The sequence below is a fragment of the Copadichromis virginalis genome, linkage group LG2 (assembly GCF_057382275.1).
Source record: "Copadichromis virginalis isolate Kocher_CV1m ecotype Utaka linkage group LG2, C_Virginalis_male_GT1.1, whole genome shotgun sequence".
Classification (NCBI taxonomy): Eukaryota; Metazoa; Chordata; class Actinopteri; order Cichliformes; family Cichlidae; genus Copadichromis; species Copadichromis virginalis.
In genome coordinates this window covers 189012-197870 of record NC_140619.1, presented here as the reverse complement: position 1 = coordinate 197870, position 8859 = coordinate 189012, and the positions used below count along the sequence as shown (strand labels likewise).

The window sequence follows — 8859 nt, the reverse complement described above, 5'->3', positions numbered from 1 at the left end:
TGGAAGCGTCGCACCTGTACGTAATTATTTCGCCGGCTACAACTGATCTGAAGCAGCCCTATTTAACGGTGCAGTCGAGTCACAACCAACGCTGGAACGTTGAACTAAACCGGGTAGCGTAATCGTGGCTAGTATACTCAGCTTGTGAAAGAGAGAACGGTTGAGTTACCGTGCGTGTGTTTTTCTCATCTGCCCCCAGGATTCAGAGATCGGAGGAGGAGCCGGCACAAGGAGCGGTTTTGGATTATTACAGCACTGTCACTGAGGGGAGAAGTCATAGGAGCGGTTTTGGATAATTACTGCACTGCTCTTTCTGGATTACAGACTCGAACTATTGACTCACCTTTTCACTGTGAATAAATTCACTGTCACTCTGCAAGAAGTCTCGCACCTGAGTCCTTTACTTCCATTTCACCATGACAGCTATAGCTCAACACCTTTGTTATCTTTAGTACACTGTAAAAAAGACAAGATAAGACAAGACAAGAACTAACAGACTTAAAAACTCCTTTGTCCCACACGCCATCAAACTGTTTAACTCCTCTCTGGAGGGGAGAGGGAGGGGAAACAGGAGGACAAAGGAGGGGGGGAACAACTAAGCTGTAGTGCCTCTTCACCTCACTGTACAATACCTTGTGCAATACTTTATCCCCTTTGTATATTTTATTTATATTTGTCTCTGTATTTATATATATGTGTGTGTGTGTGTGTGTGTGTGTGTGTGTGTGTATATATATATATAACAATTCTGTAACTGTAACTTCGGTCGTTGCTGTGCTTTTTGGAAGTCGAATTTCCCAGAGGAACCCACCCGAGGGATTAATAAAGTTCTATCTTATCTTATCTTATCTTAAAAAGATCAGTATATTTAACAGTGAAAGACAGGAAAAACACGACAGGAAAAACCTGTTAACTATAAAACAGTTTAAAACTGTTGATTTGATGTGAAATTGCCGTGAATAAAGAAATGTAGAAAAACTGTAATATGTACATTTTTTCTCTGAAAAAAATACATAAACCTACTGTAAATCACTCTTGCATAGTTTTTTTAACGGAAGATTCCAATAAAGTTTAGAACAGGCAAACACAATTTTTTTTACATTTATTTATTGAAAAAAATACAGGTTTTAATTGCTGAATGTAAGCATGGTTGTGCTGGTAATGGATACATGCTGTAATATGACTTTGTGATTTTTGCATTAATTTCACATAATAATAATAATGGATTAGATAGCGGTTTTCACGAAGCCCAAAGCACTTTACATTAAATCCATTCTTGATTCATAGCACATTTAATACAGCATATTCATATAACAGGTACATATGTCCCAAGATCTTTATGCTAGAAATGTATTAGGGCAATTTTTGGATGTAGTTTTTGTAAAGAATATGGGATGTAGCTGTTAAATCTACATTCTGTTGAACTCAATAAACCATGAGTTTAAAATGTAAAAGCTAACAACAACTTGAGAGACCTACAGCTAATGATAGACATACTATATTATTGAGTGAATTCATATAATCCCAAAAGTGTTAAAACAATAATCTGTTGTCTGTTCTATTTATTCATAGTTAATTATCATATGAAGAAAAAAGATTTTAAAAGCACCTCCTCCCAAAACTAGGCGTTTTCCCCTGACGTTTAGAGCACCGTTTCACATCAAGGCGCCTGATTTCAAACGGGCCAATCAGCGCACTGCATCAGGCTCCACCGCAGATAACGTCTGTACAGCTCCACACAAGTTTTGCTTTGGACTACGGCAGCACGCTATCTTCATTTTCGTGGACTTGTTTCTCATTTTTTAAAATTTAACGTCTGCCACAGCTCGTCTTCAGTCACTACGGTAAGAAAATAATCCAACTTGGTTTATTTATCGACAGCATTGTGTTGCAGGCAGTGAAGGCGCAAATGATAAATTTACGTTAGCTTTAGCTCGTTTCTAGCATTAGCTACATCACGCTGAAAAGAGCCTTGCAAAACCAGCAGTGCGCGTTTTGAGACGGATATATTAATGGAAACCGTCTAATTAGTATAGCTACATTTGAATGCTTTGTCTAAATGCGGCCTGGATTTTCCCGCCTTGTTTGACATCCGGCTGAAGCTTTAAGTTAGCTAGCCTCGCAGCTGTGTCATATTGATTATGTATTTTTGCAGCATATGTGGAGAATCGGTTCAGTCCGTGAAAGCTTATGTTTTGCATTGCAGACTGCATCGTAATGAACCCCGGTGTATTTTTAAATGTGTTGAAGTAAGTTGTAAGCAGGTGTTTTCTGGATATGCTGCTTTAAAGTCTCACTTATACCGCCACCACACTGGTACCGCAACTGTTTCTCAGAATGCTACCTTAATGGGTTTGAATTGCACTGTCTCACTTTGTGAATGCCAGTGTGAGGGAACTAAAGCTTTGATTGCTCACTTACAGGAACACATAGAAGAGGGACGGCATGTAACTTGTCCAGTGAGAGGATGCCAAAGTGAGTTCTCTGTAAAATCTACATTTACCTCCCATATGTCTAGAAAACACAAACGTTAGGAAAATGTGATTTGTGGTTTAAACAAAGATACTCAGAGAGTCCATCTACAAGTGCCACCATACAGGAAGGTGCCAGTGTATCAGATATAGAAGACCCTGGTATGGATGGGTCTAATTTCAGTGACCTGTATCTCAGAAATGTATGTATGTTTTACATTAAACTACAGGGACAGCATCTTCTGCCAGCATCTACCATTCAAACCATTGTTGAAGAAATACAAAATATACATGAATTGGGACAGATGTATACATTGAATACACTAAGGTCACTTCTAAAAGATATGTCAGTTTCAGATGAAGACATAAAAATCTGTGACACAGTAAAACAATCTGACTTGTTCTCAGCTTGTCACACAGGGCCCATGAGAACTGCTTATTCAAGAGTTCAGTGCTTTAAAGATGTGTTCAAGTATGTTGAACCCAGAAAAGTGTTTTTGGGCAGGGACGAGAACAGGATGGAGAGATTTGCCTATTATGTTCCTCCGCTAAATATTTTGAAGGGTATGCTGGAATCAAGTTTTTGGCAAGGTCTCATATCAGTGAATCCTAATAATGTTTCAAGACCAGATATTCTCAGGGACTGTTGTGATGGTAACGTGTTTGTGTCAAACAAATTTTTTCAGGAAAATCCACATTGCCTCAAGCTGGTTCTATACCAGGATGCATTTGAAGTAGTGAACCCACTTGGTTCTGCCAAAAAGAAGCACAAGGTTTTGGCTGTGTACTTCTCTCTACTCAACATCCCACTAACACCCTTCATCATTGTTTGCGGTAAGCTGAAAGAGCAAAATTCAACTTTTTTTTTTTTCTGTTGTAACTGCCACGTTCTTTGTACTCTTGGCTTGTTTAGTTTCATGTTCTGTTGCTTCCTCACTAATACACTGGATAACACAACCATATAAGTTCAACTAGTAACAAAACTCATCCTATGATCCATGTAACAAGTATCTCTGCATTTGTATATATGACTGACATTAAAGCTCTTGTTATTAAAGTTTTTAATTTGTTGTTGTTGTTGTGTTAATTCTCAGGTTCCTCCTGCTTCGCTGCTGAAACATTCATGTTGAGCATTGACAAGAAGACTGTCAACGACCGCATCACAACCTTCCAACCCGTTCTCACTCCCAAAGCGTAACATTTTACGCTAGGTGACAAATCGTCACCATATTACGTTTTCGGCTACCCACCACGTTCCTAAATGACGACCTCGGAAAACAGAGGAAATATGAGAACCCTCTGGACTGAATCTACACATGTTCGCTCTTTTTCTTCAAATCGCTTAGAAACACGCTATTTAACATCATTTAACATATATCCAACAATGATGAGACAAACTATAGGACAGAGGTGCAACAACTAGAGTCATGGTGCCACGACAATAACTTGGTCTTAAACACCAAAAAGACCAAGGAGATCATTGTAGATTTCCGGAAGAGGGGTCATAACAACCATCTGCCTCTCTTCATTGGCAGTGAGGCGGTGGAGAGGGTGAGCAGTTTTAAATTCTTGGGGGTAACTGTGACCGAGGACCTGTCCTGGGGCAACCATATCACCTCAGTTGCACGGAAGGCCCAACAGCGCCTCTACTACCTGAGGAGACTGCGGAGCGCACACATTCCCAGATCTCTGATGTTGAACTTCTACAACTGTGCCATCAGCAGCGTTCTGACGTATGGATTTCTATTGTGGTTCCCCAGCTGCACCAAGGCCGATCAGCAAGCACTCCAGCAGGTGGTGAAAGAAGCTGGCAGAATTATTGGAACAAGTCTGCCAGAGATCAGTAATATCTTCCCCACTCGCTGTCTGAGGAGGGTGCACAGTATCCTGCGGGACCAACATCACCCTGCGCGCCACCTTTTCCATATGCTGCCCTCAGGGAGAAGGTACAGGTCTATACAGGCCAGAACATCCAGACTGGCCAACAGCCTGTATCCACAGGCTGTGAGGCTCCTGAACTCTCTGCCCCCCTCTCACGGACAATAACCATATCCAACTTCTTAATAGCAATGAACTGGTCTGCATTGGTGCATCATATCTTTATTCTCTTCCCCCTCCTGCCCCCCCCCCCTCTTTCTTAAATAGATAACTATCATATCTGATATCATATCTCACAGTACAATAATATTGAATGGGTGCATTGTTGTATTTTGTCATGTTTCTCAGGTCTTTGTCTGAATTTCTACGAACATTATTGCTAAGGATTGTCTTATTGCATTGGAGTCACACTGGGTTAAATATGTACACTTGGGTTTTAAGGGGTATTTATTATTTTCTTCTTTTTTGGGGTTGTATGGAAGCCCCAAACGCAATTTCATTGTTCTTGACAATGACAATAAATAAATACTACTACTACTTACTACATTAAAGTCCTGGTTAAGGTCAGGAATAAGGTTATGGTCAGGGCTAGGGATAAGGTTAGGTTTAGGGCTGGAATACAGGGCTGGAACGTCTATTACCGCGGGAGCGTCATTGCACTGGATTCCAGCCATAACCCGCCGCGTACCCTAAGAACGCCGAAGGTCTCCTTTCGCGTTCCTCAGGAACGCCGCGGGACGAGACAAAACGTCGACATGTTACGCCTCGGGAGTGAGAACGCTCTGAACCTTCACCTCTGCTATCTGCCTAATGTTTGGCAGTTACTACTGCTTTAACATACACTACCCTGTAGAACTACGATCAACACTGGAATTCCTTCAACGGTAAAATTTATTTTATTATGGATTTATTTTTGTGCTTTTCAAACTTGGCCATTTGATATCCCACCTCAGGTTGTTAATTTCCTCAATCTCTCTCGCCCTTTTTTCATGAAGGTGTCTCTTTTCCATAAATCCTGAGAGAGGCACCAAGGTTGAATCCAAGAAAAAAAAAGTGTTCTCAGTCAATCCCAGAGTCCTCACTCTCATCTCAGACATTGCTGACCATGAGTGGATCTAGTCCTACCCCTCTTGTTTGAGACAAAGTGATAAAGGTATACTATGTTACATACTCTACAGATGTTCTGTTTTTGAAACAATTGTTACATTTCTGATTGTGAGTGGGAAGTTTAACAATGTGAAGTTTTACTAGACACAATTTGTAAAAGTACATGGTCTACTTTTGATTCACTGTTTTATATCTGAAAAATTTATCTGGTAAAAATGCGGTAAACCTGCGATTTTGTTTCTTGGATTTTAATTTTCCCAGTTTTAAAGATATTTGTATTCCAATAGTGTAAAAGTATGCTGCATGTACATTGCTGGCATTTTGTAGTTACCCAAAAAATTGCAGTTGAAGTTCTCAAAACAAGTGTAAAGTTTTTGTTTGTACCTGATGCAGTTTTAAGATGTACATTTTCAGGTTTACTGCTCAGTTCTGTGTGCAAAATATGTGGGTGTAAACTTGTTCCTGTAATTTCTTCAATTCAGATTTTCTTTCAATTATAGAAAAAATGTTTAATTCTCTATATTTGTATTTGGGTAATTTGAAAAGTCAAGATTCTACGTGTACTGACATTTATGTAGTGAGAACAGCACCAAAACACTTAAAGGTGTCTGAATTGTCTGCTAAAGGTAATGTGAAGTATAATGTGTGCTCAACTTACAGCACTGGTTTTGCACAGTTTGAACAGAACTTGTAAGAATTCTGTGATTCCTCACTGTTACTGTCATGGAGATAACTAGTAACTATTCGTGATTTGTTGAGTACAAATGTAAATGTTTGATGTTCAAAACATCAAAGATGTTAAATAAAATACTTTTTTTGGAAATTTAAGGTGGACATTTTTGTGTTACATTTAGTAATTTGAATAAAATCATGATTTGTGTATTAAGCTTACAGAGTAGAACACTTAAGAGCACTCTAGTCTAAAAACGGTTACAGAATAAAATTGTATTTTTTTATTTTTTGATAGTTAATTTTACAGGGAAAAAATGTTGTTTTCTGGCACAAACTTTATTTTATATGTTATTTTCATGTTAATTCTAGGGAAAAACATTTTTTCTTCAAGATAAAACATTTTCTTCTACGGTAAAATATTGACCCTAGCACTGTTTTTAACCGTAAAATCAACAATAACAATACCTTGTTACCGTTAAAGAAGAAAATGTTTCACCCGTAATTTTACGGTAGATTTCTGGCAACCACAGCTGCCAGCGTTTTACCGTAAAATCTACAGTTTTTTTTTTTTTACAGTGTAGACACACCCCTACACTCATTTCCAAAACTCTCTGACTCCGTAGTGAAGGTGGGTCAGTTCTCCTGCTGCATGGACATATTAAACAGCTGATAATGACTTATTAAGTCATGCTATAAGCTGATAGTATTGGTTTCTTAGCGTTGCCTTGTGTCTGGCTGTCTGAATCTGTGTTTTTGAGACTCTCATTGATACACAGCAGTTCAAAGCCAGAAACACTCAGCCATGGTGTTGACTGCTTCTTTTCCAACTAACAGTGTTTGGCAGTTATTGTGAGTCTCTCCTGTTTGTATTCTTTTCCACAGTTCCGTTGTTTTAGGTCATCCTTGGTTACTGATGCACAGTCCTGCTATTGATTTGTTTGATGGTTGTGTTATCAGTTGGAGTAATTTTTCTTTATCTACTTGCTCACAGTCTGCTGTTCCTTTGAGTGCCGATAAATTTACACCTCCTCCCCCAGATCAGTGCGCTGTAGCAGGAATCTGTCATGACGTGGGGGACGTCTTGAGCAACACTCAAGCCTCGTCTCTGCTATTCCAGCTTCCTTTTGACTTGCCCAAAGATCTTCTACTCTGCGTCCCGCTTCCTCCTAGCCACCTATATAACCTCTTTGTCAGAGGTTATATAGAGGTTTCATATAGAGGTTTCATATAGGAAGCTTTGAAAACAGTAGGCGTAATCTGCCCACCTTCCCCTCCATGGAGAAGAAAGATATAACCCTGCATGCTTGTACTGATTATAGGATGCTTTAATCAAAACATGTAACTACCCAAGTATTTAAAGAAGTATATACTTCGACTCATTAACTCTGCTTTTGAGCTTCTGCAGGCAGCCGCTCTATTCACAGAGCTGGATCTGAGAAACGCTTATCGTCCAGAGGTGAATGAAAAACTGCATTAAGTACACCACTGTCTAACCACTGACTAACCACTGCTACAGCAGTCTTTGAGGTCAATGATGTATCCAAAGACTTTTTGAACCTCTCTGTCTTTGTGTTTTTGAATCCTCATCCTTTACCATGGTTTTCCCAGTCTGTCAGGACTCTGTTGGATCCTATGGGGCTTTTTGTTGTTGTTGTTTGTGTGTTTTCTGCTCGGTCTGTTTCTGTGGCTTCTCTTACTTTAGCACCTGGTTTATATTCTTGCTAGCTAGTTAGTGTTAGCCTAGCGTTGCTGCTGCCGCTGGGCTCATGTTACCTAAAAATTAACACCACAGCCTTAAAAACCTTAAATGAAAATATGTCTGGGAAATGTTCTGTTGATTGTTTCAAATAAAAAAGTGAGATGAGAGCCCAGACAAAATTCTTCGGGAGGTGCAGCTGTTAGGGGCGGGGTGTATTTTCAATCCATAGCCATAACTAACTAACTATAAATATCATGTTTAACCTGAGTAGCAAAAGACCGCAAGGGGGTAGAAAACAATACGCCAGGAGTCAGCTGTGCTCGCCGGCTCTATCGAGCCTTGAGCTCCCGGTCAGCTATCACCCTGGTGGATAACAGAGCTCTCCGAAAACGTGGAAGCACTTTTGCAAATATGTGATATTTTGATAAATTAAGTATTTATTTGAGCATTACACACCTACATTCTTGCCTGAAAATATCTTAAAAGGTTATTTTGTGACCCAGAAAGGGTAGTCTGGGGAAAAGGAGGATTGCATTTATCGGCCGGTTGTCGGAGCCTGTGCGTACTTGTAAGCGTGGCAATGGTGGAGGAGAGCAGCTAAAAAACGTATTACTTTTTCTGGGTCACAAAATAAACTTTTAAGATATTTTCAGGCGAGAATGTAGCTGTGTAAAGTTCAAATATCTGCTCGATTTATCAAGACATCACATATTTGCAAAAATGCTCCAATGTTTTCGGAGAAGTCTATTTTTTTCATGCTTTGTGTCAGCTTTTGAACATCTGTGGCATCTATTAATGTCAAATCTAGCCTTTGTTTAACAACATAAGGAAACTGCTTTTATATTTAACCGACTTTTCTGTTTTATTACATTTTAAATAACAACAATAATAATAATAATAATAATAGTATTTATTTTGTTAAAAATGTGTTTAAAAACAAGTTTTGTTGTGAAAGCTATAATCCAGATTAGTGGCCTGTTAAATGGTTAAAGTCTAGGTTGGCTTTATACTTGAGAATAAAGTAATATAGGT

At 39.2% G+C, this 8859-nt stretch overlaps 1 long non-coding RNA gene across 1 annotated transcript; it reads left to right on the top strand.

Moving 5' to 3' along the window:
- Positions 1-2085: 2085 nt before the first annotated feature.
- On the top strand, positions 2086-3634 carry LOC146716682 (uncharacterized). The gene is made up of 3 exons (XR_014915683.1): positions 2086-2475; positions 3158-3305; positions 3566-3634. It is a non-coding gene; the product is annotated as an uncharacterized LOC146716682 (long non-coding RNA).
- Positions 3635-8859: the final 5225 nt, after the last annotated feature.